Source organism: Pelobates fuscus, chromosome 2 (genome assembly GCF_036172605.1).
Source record: "Pelobates fuscus isolate aPelFus1 chromosome 2, aPelFus1.pri, whole genome shotgun sequence".
In the NCBI taxonomy this organism is placed as follows: domain Eukaryota; kingdom Metazoa; phylum Chordata; class Amphibia; order Anura; family Pelobatidae; genus Pelobates; species Pelobates fuscus.
The window spans coordinates 46,959,306-46,976,501 of NC_086318.1; positions in this window are offsets into that span (position 1 = coordinate 46,959,306).

A 17,196-nucleotide genomic window follows, 5' to 3' on the forward strand; every position below is an offset into this window, starting at 1 on the left:
GTGAAATATGAAATAGTATAACCACGTTAATGTACTTTAATAATAGATAGTAAATTTGTTTCAGCCAGGCCCTCCTCCCCGCTTGTTTCTCTCAGCATTTTGACTGCTAATTACTTGTAAATCACGTCAGCACATGTTGGTGCTATATAAATGCAAATAATAATAAATACACAAATGAATAAATAAATACACAAATAATTGCATAAATTATAAAGGATTGTGAGTTTTTTTTTTTTTTTTTTACGTAAGATTTTAAGTAAGATTAATAATTGCATTTGAACTTAGGGGCTCATAATATGCTTAGTAAGTTTAACTCTTTAAAAATGTCAGCCAAATAAAAAAAGTTTTAAAAAAATAAACAAAAAAATCACAAAAGACAAATGAAAACGTTCACTGCATCGTTATATAGAATCGTATTACTTTGTAAGCAATTCACTCAAAAGGTAATGGCTTCCTCTGCTAATGCACTATAACAGCGGTAGGCAAAGTTCAGCACTCCAGATGTTATGGACTACATACCCCATAATGCTCTTACACCTATAATGCTGGCAAAGAATCATGGGAGGTGTAGTCCAAAACATCTGGAGTGCCGAAGGTTGCCTATGCCTGCACTATAGCAATCTCTATACAGACAGAAAGACAGACGGAGAGATATAGTGAGTTATTTTTTATTTCTTCATATGTGAATTTGAACTCTCTAGTAAGAAAATAACAACATGCTCACTACCAAATATATTTTTTTTTTACAACTTATATGTTAAAGGAATTAATATGTCCCGTGTCCCATATCTCTCTGTGTCTTACTATGAATTATTTTGTCAAAGCATTCTAGCGTCCACTGGTAGGTGCACATTTCATTGTATTGATCATGAACTGATGCTGCAAACTTTGCCTGTCTTGAAGTACCCTGAATCAGGCTTTAACAACATGAGCCAGCACGTGAAGAGAGATCTGAGGCAGGTGCCTCCTGTAAAAACACAGGACCTCATCTAGACATCCTGTTGAGGACCACAAAGCCAATCTCACAAGGTATGCTAGACTCCCTCCAGAGACAAAAAAAGACCCAGACGTTGAGTGGAATCAATCTGGTTGATGGAAAGTCCACAGTAGGAGAAATGGTTATCATAATGTAGGTAGCAAAATAAGAAGATAGGCAAGCCACATTTATTTATGGCATTAAGGTGGAAGAGTGATCATTAAGGGTTCATTCACCAAACTCCAAATTGTAGTTAATTGAAGCCGAAAGGCACGATTTAGACTAAAGTAGCAAAACATGAAACATTTTCTAACCCAGCAACTTGGCTTGTTTAATTTACATATACAAAAAAATATTCCTCAATCAGAACGTATTGTCATTTCATTATGTGCCTATATAGTTAGCGGATGTGCCCAGGCACCTGAGATGTAAATCGTGGCTATTGGGAAGGCTGAGAGTGATGTATCATGTCACTAAATGTGACCGTGTTTCTATTTTCAAGCGATGGTTAGCCATTCTTAGTCTGGCTAAAACAGAATACGTTTAATTCACTTATAAACCAGGACGATGGGAAAGAAAAATCCATTACCTGATTATACACCGTGCACAGTCAAAATGTTGCTTGATTTGTTGGGCTGTTGGATAAATTGAAAGGGAGCTTCTGTGTAATACGGAATCGTCACTGCAAACTACAAGCTTCAATCCAAGAATCCTGCAGAGCTGACATCCAGCCATCTGCTATAAGTTATTTACAATGATTTCACTAATTGCACACAATTGGATTGCTGTCAATGATTAAAGGTAATAAGTAATAACTTGGTCTTATTACCACCAGTATTATTAGCTCATTGATTGCAATAATTTCAAAAATTACCCTTTAGAACAGAATATGCTAAGCACCTGGGATGTCTTATATGAACATCTGTTAAAAATGGCTGATGTATGGCGAGTTTAGTGATTGCTGCTCTGGGAAAATGGACAATATTTCAAATGTCAGTCAATACAAGAAACGCATAAAAATAAAATAAAAATCTGAGTGCACTAGCTCACCACATCTCTCGATCCTTTTACAAGATATGGGATATTTGGTTCTTATGTGAATGAAACCTCCAGTATTTACCTCCCTTAATTAAATGTCTTTTGCACATGTTTTGTGGGTGATATTTTTTCTTTCTCTCTTGTCTCTTCTGATAAAAAGCTGTCAATGTCACGTTTAATGATCATATAGCAAAAGTCACTGTCGAACTTTATCAGACTGAATGCATAATCATGGTATCCTAACTTTTGTCCGATGATAAGTAGAGAATTTTAAAAAAAAATGAACTTAAGATAAATATCATAGGGAGCCATGTACTAATTAGATACAACTGAAAAATAATTGTAAAAATTAATGGATAGATAGAAAAGTATCATAATGCACATTCTATTTTAATTCATGTTGACAGACACTAGACGCAGGCATAGGCAACCTTCGGCACGCCAGATGTTTTGGACTACACCTCCCATGATGCTTTGCCAGCACTATGGATGTAAGAGCATTATGGGGGCTTGTAGTCCATAACATCTGGAGTGCCGAAGGTTGCCTACCCCTGTACTAGAGGAAGGGTGTCCAAAAGATAGATCCCCAGATGTTTTAAAACTACAACTACCATGATGCGTTGTCATTATAAAGACATGCAAAGACATACAAAGCATCATGGGAGTTGTGGTTCTGCAACATCTTTGTATCTACCTTTTGGGCACCCCTGCTAGAGGCACTTCTTCAAAACAGCAATGTAAAACACCACTATTTTCAAAGAGATGGTCTAAAAATACATTAAAAATATTACTTGTAAAAAAAATGCAAGTTTTAAGAATAGTTCTATTTTGTAAGTAAGCACGCATAATTATGAAATTTACTAACAACTCGTTATTGATTAATAAATTACTGTTACAGCAATTAATTGTATTAGCACATGCTTCCTATAAAATGTTCAGTGCATTTGAGAATAACTGACGGATGATGAGAACATGCAACTTGCTATTGGCTTTAATTAACTTCCTAGCGTTTATTTGTTTTAGATGTACCGGTAATAATGAAGAGGCAAATTAGAATTATGATGGCAAATAATCACAGTGTGATTCCATGGCATGTTTAAATCACACGCTCTGAATCAATATTAAACCCAGTAGTTATGAGTAGTATTTTTAATCTGTGCTACATTGTTCTTTGATTTTAGATTACGATACATATAGAAGCTTCTAATGCAAGTTATAAATTACTTATTTTAGGTTACCATTAAAGCTACTATCAAGTCCAAAACCAATGAGAAATAAAGGTGATGTTCTAGGTCTGTGATGTCATGATCAATGATTTCGAGAGCAAGTTCCCCCAACTTTTGCAGAAATCAAGAATTCATCAAACACTGCCAATCATACTCGTTCACTCTCAAACATACGCTTTCTTCAGAGCTGGGACGGTATCTGTTTGATTCTTGCTATAGCGCCTTTAAAGGCTTTGATGCGAAATGACATTCGGCCTACCTATGGTAATTTACTTGGTGATGTCATTATGCATCAGCTTCAATACTTACTCAAAGTGTTAGGCTTAATAGACATACTGTATCAAGACCCTGAGTTCCGCATCACTGTTGTAGGTATTGTTGCAGAGGTCTAGGTTCTAAAAAAAAATCACTGTGGCATTTGAAGTAACTGCACTATGGTCATGGGCGTCCGCAGGGGGGTGGGCAAGACGGGACATTTCCCCCCACCCTGGATTTTTCAACATGCCCTCTCCCCACAGGCAATTTTCTTTCGGACTGTGACAGCTCAGTGCGAGGGAAAGAAGGAAGGAGGTGCTGGGGGCATCATTCAGGTTTCCAGGGGGGTGGAGGGAGCACTGTGAAGCTCCTACCCGAATCCCCAGCAATTTGGTGCCTTTATGCTCTGCCCCTGCATTCAGGCCCCACCTCCTGCATGCAAGCCCCGCACCCTCGAAGCTCTGCCCCCACACTCATGCTGCTTACCTTGCCAAAAGGAAGAGGACAGAACATGGAGAATTCACCTCCCCATCTCCCACAGCCTTCTGTGACATGTAGGTTTCAGCCCATGACAGTGATTGTGTGTGTGTGTGTGTGTGTGTGTGTGCCTGCTAGTGATTGAGCTTGTGTGTGTGTGTGTGTGTGTGTGTGTCAGTGAGCTTGCCTGTACGTGAGCATGTGTGTGTGTCAGTGAGCCTTTTTGTGTGAGCATGTGTGTGTGTCAGTGAGCATTTTGTAATGAGCATGTGTGCCAGTGAGCTTGTATTGAGAATGTGTGTGTCAATTAAATTGTCTATAGTGAGAATGTGTGTGTGTCAGTGAGCTTGTCTGTAGTAAACTGGTGTGTGTGTTAGTGAGTTTGTAGTGAGCATTTGTGTGTCAGCAAGTTTGTCTGTAGTGAGCATGTGTATGTATGCCAGTGAGCTTGTGTGTGGGTGTAAGTGAACTTATGTGTACGCGATCTTGTGTGTGTCAGCTAGCTTTCTGCAGTGAGTATGTGTGTGTCAGTGAGTGTGTCTGTAGTTAGCATTTGTATATGTGACAGTAAGCTTGTCTTTAGTAAACTTGTGGGTGTCAGTGAGTTTGTCTGTAGTGAGCATGTGTGTGTAAGTGAGTTTCTCTGTAGGGAACATGTGTGTGTCATTGAGCTTGTGTGTGTGCCATTGAGCGTGTCTGCAGTGAGCATGTGTGTGTCGGTGAGTTTGTCTGTAATGAGCATGTGTGTCAGTGAACTTTTTTGCAGTGAGCATGTGTGTGTGTGTCAGTGAACCTTTCTGTAGGGAGCATGTGTGTGTCAGTGAGCTTATGTGTAAGCAAGCTTGTGTGTGTCAGCTAGCTATTCTGCAGTAAGCATGTGTGTGTCAGTGAGCGTGTATATAGTGAGCATGTGTATATATGTCAGTGAGCTTGTGTGTGTCAGTGAGCTTTTCTGTAGTGAGCATGTGTGTATCACTGAGTTTGTAGTGACCATGTGTGTATCAGTGAGCTTTTCTGTAGTGAACTTTGTCTGTAGTGAGCATGTGTGTCAGTGAGCATGTCTCTAGTAAGCATGTGTATGTATGTCAGTGAGCTTGTCTGTAGTGATCATGTATGTTAGTGAGCTTGTCTATAGTGAGCGTGTGTGTGTGTTTGTGAGCTTGTGTGTTTGTGTCAGTGAGCTTGTCTGTAGTAAGCGTGTGTGTGAGTGTGCGTAAGCTTGTCTGTAGTAAGTTTGTGTTTGTATACCATTGTGTTTCTCTGTAGTAATATTGTGTGAGTGTCAGAGTTTGTACTAAGTTTGTGTGTGTACCAGTAAGCTTGTCTGTGTGTGTCAGTTAGATTGTCTGTCAGTGAGCATATTTGTCTGTATCAGTGAGCTTGTGTTTTTATGTCAATGAGCTTATGTGTATTAATGAGACTGTCTGTCTGTGAGCCTGTGAATCAATGATCAATAATCAATGATCTTGTGTGCTTGTGTTTACATGTGAGTATGCAAGTGTGACAGATTGTCTGTGTCTGCATGTGAGTATGCTTACTGTATGATTACATTTTTTACACTGACAAAACCAATATTTTGAATAAGAAAAATAAACATATATATATATATATATATGTATATATACACACACATATATATATATATATATATATATATATATATATATATAATCAAAATAGGAAATAGATGCACTCATAGGTTTTTCTTTCTTCAAATTATTATTTTATTTCAATTTACATACGTTAGTCCCGATCAACGTTTCGACCCATACAAGGGTCTTTTTCAAGATCAACATAGTGTACATAGTGTGAATATATATGAAATGTAAGGTAATTACTTACCAATAGTGTGTCAGCGACGATCCCACACCCGTCCGAACCCAGAAGTGCACAGGCGGGACATGTGACCAAACGTGATGACGCTCGAAAGGCATCTATGTTGCTAGGCAGCCTGTATATACAAACTGATAGTGTGTTGTATCTAAAGTGGAGTGCTGAAAGTGACGATAATATAAGAGATAATAACATGTATGGAGGAAATTACGAATAATATTACGAATAATACTTCGTAATTTCCTCCATACATGTTATTATCTTTTATAATATCTTCACTTTTGGGATTCCACTTTATATACAACACCGGGGTATCACTATCAGTTGATAATAATTAGAAGAAAGAAAGACCTATGAGTGCACCTATTTCCTATTTTGATTATATATCACGCAAAAGGAGCACCAAGGCGAATCTAGTCATATCTACAAAAGGGTGAGTGCCAAGGATCACTATTCACTATATATATATATATATATATATATTTGCCAACAAACTGCCGCTCACCGGTCTTGTAAAAGTCCAAAATTTATTTAGAAATAATTAAAAAAGAGACCAACGTTTCAGTCCCCGTTCGGGACTTTCCTCAGGGTAACAAAACAATAATAAATACATATGCAGCAAACAAACAATATATAGGTAAATATAATTGGTTAAACTCACCCAGGTGCAGTGAAGACGGAACCGCCGTGTGTAGTGGCCCTTCCGGGTATGCGCGCGCACACCCGCTTGGACTCCGCCCCCTTTACGTGCACGTGATACGTGCTAGGCGTATGATGTGTATACAGTTGCTAAGCAACATGGTGTGTGTGCAACCGGCTGGGTAACAACAAAATGAACAATATGACATGCCGGCATAATGAAAAGATACGAAAACGTATCGGTTTTGTGCCCAAGATCTACAGTCTAAATGATCTTATGGTGCACAGTCTTAAACATTCGTGATTATAGAATATATACTTAATGAAAACAGTGTGTGTTCCGATTTATTACAGAACTGGATAATAGATGTGCATGTGTTTAATAACCATGAAGATGTAGCATTTTAACTCCCACAGTGCAGTGTAAGTAGTTAGAAATGTGAGACATACTTACTTACATGGTAAGTAAACATCTAAGTGTAAGAATGTCCATAATGGATTTATGGACATTCTTACACTTAGATGTTTACTTACCATGTAAGTAAGTATGTCTCACATTTCTAACTACTTACACTGCACTGTGGGAGTTAAAATGCTACATCTTCATGGTTATTAAACACATGCACATCTATTATCCAGTTCTGTAATAAATCGGAACACACACTGTTTTCATTAAGTATATATTCTATAATCACGAATGTTTAAGACTGTGCACCATAAGATCATTTAGACTGTAGATCTTGGGCACAAAACCGATACGTTTTCGTATCTTTTCATTATGCCGGCATGTCATATTGTTCATTTTGTTGTTACCCAGCCGGTTGCACACACACCATGTTGCTTAGCAACTGTATACACATCATACGCCTAGCACGTATCACGTGCACGTAAAGGGGGCGGAGTCCAAGCGGGTGTGCGCGCGCATACCCGGAAGGGCCACTACACACGGCGGTTCCGTCTTCACTGCACCTGGGTGAGTTTAACCAATTATATTTACCTATATATTGTTTGTTTGCTGCATATGTATTTATTATTGTTTTGTTACCCTGAGGAAAGTCCCGAACGGGGACTGAAACGTTGGTCTCTTTTTTAATTATTTCTAAATAAATTTTGGACTTTTACAAGACCGGTGAGCGGCAGTTTGTTGGCAAATATCTTTCTATGGGAGTTCATGCCAGGCACCCGGCAAATTGGACACACAACTAAGCGTGAGTGCGGGGGATTTTCAATTTTCTTATATATATATATATATATATATATAGTGTAGATTGTATTGCTTGAGACCTGAGGAAGAGAGGAAAGCTTGTCTTTGAAATATTCTGTTAGTCCAATAAAAAAGGTATCATTGCATACTACAATACTTTGGTATTCTTTTAGTCCAATAAAAAAGGTATCATTGCATACTACAATACTTTGGTATCATTGCATACTACAATATATATACACACACACACACATATATATATACACACACACACTACATGGCACAATGACTCCAGTCCAGCCCTGCAAAAAGGGGCCAAGCATGGATGTTGTGACAATTATGCCCCCCACCCACCCCACCCCAAAAAAAAATTCCTGTGGATGCCCATGACCAAGGTTATGGAATACTGAGATTAGCAAGTGTGATGTTATAGCTAAAGTTGCACTTATGTAGATTTTAAGAATGTTACCATGTCATATGATGCAGAGCAGGATTTCCCACATGGTGACCATAGGTGACATTCAAAGGGCCCTAGGGTTTAGTCAGTTTATTTTTTTTAATCCTTGTGAAATACATGGGACCATGGTTACTGTGCAACAATTAGTCATTTGGGCATCCATTTCTTTGCCTTGAGTTGTGTTATTATTACATTTGTGCTTTCAGTTTAAAACAAAATTGCAATACGTCAGGATTTTGGGCAAACGGCAGGTCCATTTAACTCCAAAGCACCATATGAACACATCACGAACAAATCAACTGGATAACGTGTGAGCATGTTCATTTGTTTAGTGAAACAAGCCATGATGGATGGGGAAAAAAAGATAATTGATGATTAGTGGATAGACATTAAATGTTGATTTTATACATAAAGTAAGTGAGATATGACCTACAAAGGGGGAAAAGGAGGTGCAGTAAAAAGAAAATCTTCATATATATATATATATATATATATATATTTATATATTGCATATTTCATAATTATATAATATATAAATATATATTTTATAATTATTTAAAATTATATATATATATACATATATATATATATATATATATATATATATATATATATATATATATATATATATATATATATATATATATTGCTATATATATTTGGGTATTTTTGCTCCTCCTTTTCTTCCCTGGTTACTTCTTCTCACTTGATCAGTGAAACAAATAGAGTGAAAATATTGATATTATGTATATATTTGCAGTACACTGATTAACCTTATTTCACTCCCTTTTGGTTGCCCAATTTGTTTTCCCTGAAATAATTGCATGGACTTAATAAAGCCGAGATAGAACTCCACATAGATGAATTTCGGTCCAGCCAAACAAAACATTATTGTTGGACGGATTGGTTCGGCCGAACTGAAATTTTTCGCTGTACCAGTGTTAATTTTGGCGGCAAATTTCAATTTAGTTTTAGTCATAGTCTTTTGACTAAAAAAACATTTTAGTTTTAGTTGTGTTTTAATCATCTGAATTGTTTTAGTTTTAGTCTAGTTTTTAGTCGTCTAAATCTCCTGTAGATTTTAATCGACACGGGTTTAGTTAAAACGTCTATCTGTCTCTCTTGCCCCTTCTCCAGCCCCTCTGTGTCTCTTTGTGTCCTCCCAGACCCACTAGGTGTCTCTCTTCCAAGCCCTGGTCTGTTTCTTTTGCTCCTTCCACAGTCCCTCTGTTCAGCGTTAATGTTGGCGGCAAAATCTTAATTTAGTTTTAGTCATAGTCTTTTGACTTAAAAGTCATTTTAGTTTTAGTCATATTTTAGTCATTTGAATTGTTTAAGGTCTAGTCTAGTTTTAGTCGACTAAATCTCAAAAATGTTAGTCGACAAAAAGTTGACTAAAATTGTTAGTTGAATTAACAAAAATTAACACTGCGCTGTACACAAGTCTAATCCTCATATTATAGAACATCATAAGTGGTTCGGTTCGGTTCAGTCATAAAAATAACTTGTGTTTAAATATTTGGTGATTTCCCACATGATGTAGTATGTGACCTGCATATGCTTGCTGGGCTAGTAGCCAGTAGCCAAGTAGTTTTCCTTTTGACTCTTTCAATCCTTCAATATTATACCGTAGTACTCAGTTTTTTGGGTTCATCCTTCTCTGCATCTTGGCTTTGAAAGCACAATCATTATTATTCTTAAAATTGATTTTTTTTGTGAATCCTCTTTTTTTTCTTTACTTTGTAATGTGGATAACGCTAGCAACATATTTATTTGTAACTGATGTGGCGGATCTGGATTTTATCATTCTAAGCATTACTCTTTTAGTATATCTAGGTACTTTAAAGGGATACTCCACTGCCAAAATAAAAATTTAGCATAATATACTATAGCTTAAGAAAACATGCATGCATTTAATTCTGCAATTTAGATTAAATGCTTATTTAAAAACAGCTTGCAAAAGTGGCAGATTTCTTATCTACAGCCTTTGCAACCCCTCCCCTTCTAACCCTGCCCAGACTTTCTGTGGCTGTCCAATCACAGATTTCCCAGTGGAGATCAATGAGGAGTCTATGCAAGGCAGTTGCTCTGGGCAATTTCTGGCTATTGAGTGTAGCTTAACTTAGCGAAACAAACTAGTAATTTACTGCACATGTTTTCTGCTTCGCAACCAGGGTGGGTGTAACCAGGTAAATTCATAAAAATTTAAATTTCTATTGAAATCTTAACTTTTTGTAAAATGAAAGAAAGAGGCCACACTCTTCACACATAAAGCACTTTAGCAAGCTCAAGTACTTAGGGGACTGGATTTTCCCTGAATAATTTGTAGTAAAATAAATAATTTAACAGATGAAGTGCATAAAACATGAAACAAGAAACATTACCTCCTAAATATAACGCAGGCAAGTAAGATCAGAACACAACATAGTCAAACTACTCATCATGTCTGTTGCTTACCTATCTAAAATTGCATGTTTTACTTTTCCCTTGCTTCCTCTGCTGAAATGCTATTCCATGTCACTACAACTCATCCTGAAAAATGTTAAGATCATGTTACCAGATCATGTTACCATACTCTTTCACACTTTGTTTTTGCATTTTTTTAAAGTTTCCCTGTATCATCCCTGCTCTGTGCCATACTCATTTTGTTTTTCTCTGCTGATATTGTTATTATGCAGACCTTGTACCGTTCTTATAGACTTTTTTTGAGTTTACTTTGAGCATTAACGTCTTTCTAAACATAAGATCTGATCGGATCAACTTCTTGTCACAGTGTTTGCTGTTAGTTTTATGAGATCAGAGATAACCAAACACCCTCTTCTTTGGCACAAATCATTAGGTGGCATTTCATTTGCAAATAGGAAAATTAAAGCTGATCAGTGACAGGTTTGGAAAAGGGGCACAGTGTCTAACAAAAAGTGCACACAGGTTGTTGGGTTATACATGGATTTGAGAGATTCACCAACATTAGTGAGGATCGTAGCAGGTAACTGGCAACATAAAGCCGTGTTGGTAATTTTTTACACGTAGTGCTTTTTCTAGGGCACATATTAATAATAATAATACAGTAACAAATTATGATATAAACCATACAATACAAGAACTATTTTCTTCTTCGTTTGTGAAAGGACATTCATTGGTGTGAGAAGTGGGAAAGTGGGAGAAAATAGCACCAGCAAATTAGTTGGACAGAGAGGCACTGGGACAGAATATTTGGGTTACCATGGGAGCACTTGGGGACCCTGGAATGTTGCCTAATGAGAGATTTCTTCTATCCCAGTGTATAGAAGGGTGGCAGGATAGGAAGGGATGTGGAGTTGAGGGAAAAGAAAGGACGATTACTGAACAGAATTATGGAGTTGTAGAAGGATTTCTGTAGTAAAATAAATAATTTGTAAAAGAGCATTGGAAGATTGATGGAGTTTTTTTACTTTTAGTTACGATACTGATCTGCCATGATTATATACTACCATGGAGGAATTAGACATTTTTGTTTCAGTACGGGTTGCCATCAGACAAATAAAATGTACTCGTCATATAACACAGTAAAGTCTGAGACAATGGTTCTATATATATAAGTCCTTATTTCCTTAAACTAATGCTGTATGTAAGCTAATCTGATATGATTTTCAAAGTGAAGGGACTTCTATGAAATAAAAAATAAACACAAAGATCATTCAGTAGACGTGGCCACAATTACGAATAACTACAGTAAAGCATTGATAGGAAAATCACTAATAATAATGAAAAATAACACCCAAAGATATGTGTGTTTCTATGTAGAAATCTTCATAAGATCCAGAATAGTGTTTTGTTTTTTCTTTTTTTAGCATTTAGCATCTCTGTCATTTAGGGGATACTAACAGATCAGCAAACATGGGTAATTTTAACATAAAGAAATGTACACACGTGGTGTATATACTTATTATCCAATAAGAATTGTATAATATGAGTCTAGTAGACTGTTTTGTAATTTTTATGCTTTGTCTGCAGTGGCATTAGGGATAGATACCCTTTCGCTTAGCAATCTGTGTGCCTGTCTATACTTCAGACAAATAAATTCTTTAGCTTATTGGGCTAACATTAATGGGTCAAATCAAGGGTCCACTGATTATTCAATGAACTTCCTCTACCTATTGCAAGACCTTCTTCAACCAGTAACATGAATGTGTCGAGGCTTATTTAACTGATTTAAAACAAATTAATTTCTTGGAATTTATTCAATGTTTTAAAATAAATACAAGGAACGATTTCAGTGAAGTTCATTAAGGTACATTGTGTTATGTATGTCAGCAGCTGTCGTTTGAAACCTCTGCTCAGTGCCAAATATTTTAACAAGAACATTTAAAAGTAACCTTGCTTTTCATACTCAGTGTTAATATCTACTTTTTTATGATTCATATTTTAAAATACTTGAAAGACTTAATTTCCCTATTGTTACTCAAACATAATCAACTTACTCTATTTTCCCTTTGACTTCATTGTTGATCCAGACTCTTAAATAAATTCAACTCTTGGAAAAACAAGTTATGTTTTGACTGTTTTTCAATTAGCCTACCTGTCATCTCTCAAATTTCCAGATTTTGACAGTTGGAATGTTAACTCAATGCAAAAAAATAAATAAAAATTGTTCTACATCTATATCTCACTTCATAAAGTAACTAACATGAAGCTTAATGTGAGAGCTAATTTCATGCCGCGTATTCACCTATACCTTTAAGATCTTAGTGTTCCATTCGGAATTTGAGTAACCGTTCGCTTTTTAACAATAAAATAGTTGTTCTCTTAATTTACAACTGGGAACAGAACAAGTCTGTACTGCTACCTTTGAAATGAGACGCACTGCTTTGCAGGCATACTTTCCATTTTATAAAATTAAATGAAGCAGACTTTTCCTATTTGCCACCTGCAATTTTATGCGCTTGTGAAATCAAATGGTAACAAGATAATTTTCTAATGATATGTATGACTGAGACTCATTTTTATATTGTTTAAGATGTGGGTATCATTTAGAAACATGAACGCTATACGTGTATGTTTACCACTGCACTACATAAATTGAGTATAAATATTTTTATTTGCACATATAGTGCAGAAGGAAATCTTGTCCATAAAGTCTCACTCGTTCTCAGTTATACTCTATTTAGGAGAGACAGCCAGAGACAGATTACCAATTAAGTGGCAGCCTAGGGCCTCTGGGCTGTGAGGGTTGATCCTTACTTTAAGCAAGCAGAGGGATTGAAAAGATTTACCTGCTAAAGTCTAAAACCCCTCATCTGCTCTATTAAGTGCAGGTCACTTCAGAAGCTCTCTTGCGGTCCCTTGGTGCATCACGATGACTCAGAGTTCCATACCTGGCATTGATTGAGCACCAGAGTGAGAGGAAAATCTTGCAATGGTCTTTACCCAATATTGGTGAGGGACCATGATGCTCTCTCACTGGACCAACATGGAAGGTTATCCACTGGACCGCTAGGGAAAGGTAAGCAGGAGTGGGGCAAACACACATACTCGGACACTCTCACACATACATCTCTCAGCCACCACACACACAACACTCACAGAAATATAGCTCAGGGCTCTAAGAGGGGGCCCCAGTCTAGTACTCAGCCTGGGACACTTGGCGACCTTAGTTCAGCTCGGTTACCAGTCTGTTGAGGAAAACATTTCTCTACCAGAATCTGATGATCTCATTTGTATTCCAGCAATTTTTTAAAGGTTGCTTAACCCTTAAGGACACATGACATATGTGACATGTCATGATTCCCTTTTATTCCAGAAGTTTGGTCCTTAAGGGGTCAAATGTAGACATTCTTTTTTTTTTTTTTTTAAACTGTACTGCTAGTAACGCCATTGGGGTACTTACAACTACCTATAAGCAAGCTATTTGATCATTTTTATTTATTGATTTATCATTCATCTACTGTATGTGAGAAAATCATTTTTGTTTTTATGCTAACATTTTGGACCCTGTATGAAATTTTGCAGTCCTTATTTCTGGCATCCACCCCTCTTTTCCTTTCTAATGTCCCTCTTTCCTACGTGCTCCATATTGTTGTTGTGTCTGAGTGTATAACAGAGTTCCACAGCAATAATACTTCCAGTAATGTGTCTTAAAACTACATTAAATGTATTTAGTAATCAGTCATCTTTGTAAATAAACTACATCGATCTTGTTCTAAATTACATTTAAGCTGCAATAATTGCTATGAGTAAGTCACCTAAAATGTCTTAGAACAGCTAAGCCAATGGCCACACTCACATTCAGATCCCTAAAATTAAAATGTTCCTCTTTGTCCATTTGAAAGGTCTAAAACATTTATTTTTCCAAATATTTTTTAACCCCTTAAGGACACATGACATGTGTGACATGTCATGATTCCCTTTTATTCCAGAAGTTTGGTCCTTAAGGGGTTAAGGCTAAACAAATAAGTAAAAAATAAAAATGGTGTAAATGTACATCATTTTCATTTTTGCATTTGTCTGCAAAGCAATATATACACAAATATGATATGTTAATACGCTAGCTATGCATACCTTGCTGCAAACAAAAGTTATGCTAATAATTTTTCAATCAACAATGCTCGGTAGGAAAGGGGTTAAGGGGTCATGTGATATGAATTAAAAATTCTGCAAAAAATGTGTTCTGCATACCATGAAATTTAAAGTTTACAAATGGATTGTTCAAACATGATAGAATACAAATATGTAAAATCAATTAAAAGAAATTCACCCTTTTCATGTTAAGTGCACATGCACTTATTATATATCATTTTATTCGGGACAACGAGGACTTTCATTTCACATCAAATATTCATCTATGAAACATAATGTAATATGAATAAAATGTGAAAATAATTGAGAAATTTGAGAAATTGAGAAATTTAGAAATGTTGTTATTTTTTAAGTTCTGCATGACATTTTAACTGTGAATTTCATAATAGTGTTAGCTTTTACTTCAATAAAATGTACGTATTTGTGTTCAACAATGTCTCACGGGTACAACAGTACCCCCCATATACAGGATTTAAGGGGTTTTGGAAAGTTATAGGTTTAGATATAGGGCTTTCCCATCCAGTCTTTTTTTTGTTGGCCCTCAGTCACAAACGCTGGCCAAAGTTAGCGTTCATATTTGTTTTTTGCATTTTTACTGATGATATCATCATTGTAATACAGTTTATAGTTTTGAAAAACTACTCATTGTGTTCAGGGAGTGAGATGACATGGCCCGCGGGGTTTGATTCGGCAGAGAGGCACTACCTGGACTGTCAGGCAGTCCTCCCAGAGTGGACCACAGCAGAAGTAAGGACCACCTGGCTCTTGGGGCTCTAAACAGCTGCGGCATTCTATGCCGCCGCAACTGCTTTAAAGCCCATTATATTGCGGACAGCATAGTATGCCGTAATGGCATTAAGGGGTAAAAAGACAAGCTTTCAAGGATTTTACTCAGGTCTGAAGCAATACTGATCAATAAGAGTTTAACAATTAAAACAACTGATGATGTTACAATAAGTTAGGGGAGTGAGTGGGGTGTCATAAATAGCAGAAGATGTGCCTCAGAGTGAAAGGTGCAGATTGGTTGAGAATAGCCAGAACAATAAATAAACAGAAGAGAGTCAATAAGCTAATTAAAAAAAAAAAACAACCCCCCCAAAAAACAGCAGACTAATATGGCTAATCCAACCTATGCTATTGTCTTGAGAGTCGTACCCCAACACGCAGGAAAGAGGAAACCCACGAAAGGTGGATCCGAAAGGCGTATTACCAAAGCCTTAGAATGGCCGTACTTAATGTATTAATACAACAATAAACAGGGTCACGATAAATCAAGGACAGGAATAACAGAAATACTCAAGACAAAGCCGGGGTCAGGATACCAGAAATCACAAATCACAGAAATCACAAATCAAATACGAAGCCAAGGTCAAACACAGGAAATCACAAGGGAATCACCAGGAGCACTAAACGAGGATCCAAACAGAAACCACGATAGGGCAAGAATAGAGGCTTTAAAAAGCCTTAAATAGGCTCAAAAGAGTTCCCATTGGTCCACGACATCTCTGCGAGTCCAAACAGCGTCTAGATGATGTGGTCCCTTTAAGGTAATAACATTGTGGCTTTATCTTTTATTTATAGTGGCTGCATTTTGTCCCACGGACCAGCAGAGGGAGCCGTTCGCGGGACCGAAGGTAAGCATATATTCAGGCCATGCGGGCACGTGGAGCATTCGGGCCGCTCAGCCCAAGGACTGAGGCAATGCAGCATCGTGGTGCGTTCTGCCCACGTGGCCGGAGGAGAGGAGCGACGCGGGCGCCGGGTAAAGGCAAGTTTGTGACAGCTGTATATATTAAATATGATGCTTGCATATGTATATATATAAAGGTAGAAAATCCTTGCACTCTTGCTCACGAATATTCTTTACAGCAACGGTGGTGCTAGACTGTAGCCATAAATATGTAAAAACAAAAAAGGGAAGGTCTGCACTCTTTTAGAATGTAGCTTTTAGTTCTTCATAATTGTACAATTCGCACTAATCTAAGTGTATATCATGTTCAGAATGGTCAACGTTTCAGTCCCTGATTGGGGCATTCCTCAAGGCAGCATAATCATACATTCTGGCATATAAATATATACTGGTTTCAAAAGTTTGCGGTCACTCAGAAATGTCCTATTTTTAAATGAAAACATTCATGAAATATAGTCATTGACAAAGTTAGATATAATGAATTTTAAGTGAAATAATAATTGTGTCCTTCAAACTTTGCTTTTGTTAAAGAATCCTCCATGTGCAACAATTACAGCTTTGCTGAACTTTGGCATTCTAGTTGTCAGTTTGTTGAGGTAATCTGAGGAGATTTGATCCCATGTCCCACAAGTTGGATTGGCTTGATGGGCACTCTTTATTTATCATTCAGTCAAGCTGCTCCCACAACAGCTTAATAGGGTTAAAATCTGGTGGCTGTGCTTGCCACTCTATTAAGCAAAATTGGTTACAGGAACCGCACTCACTCCCAGCAGCTACAGGTGCTCCGGAACAGGACCAGCAATCCCAACACATCAAGGCAGCAAAAAAGATTCCCAGGCACTCAAA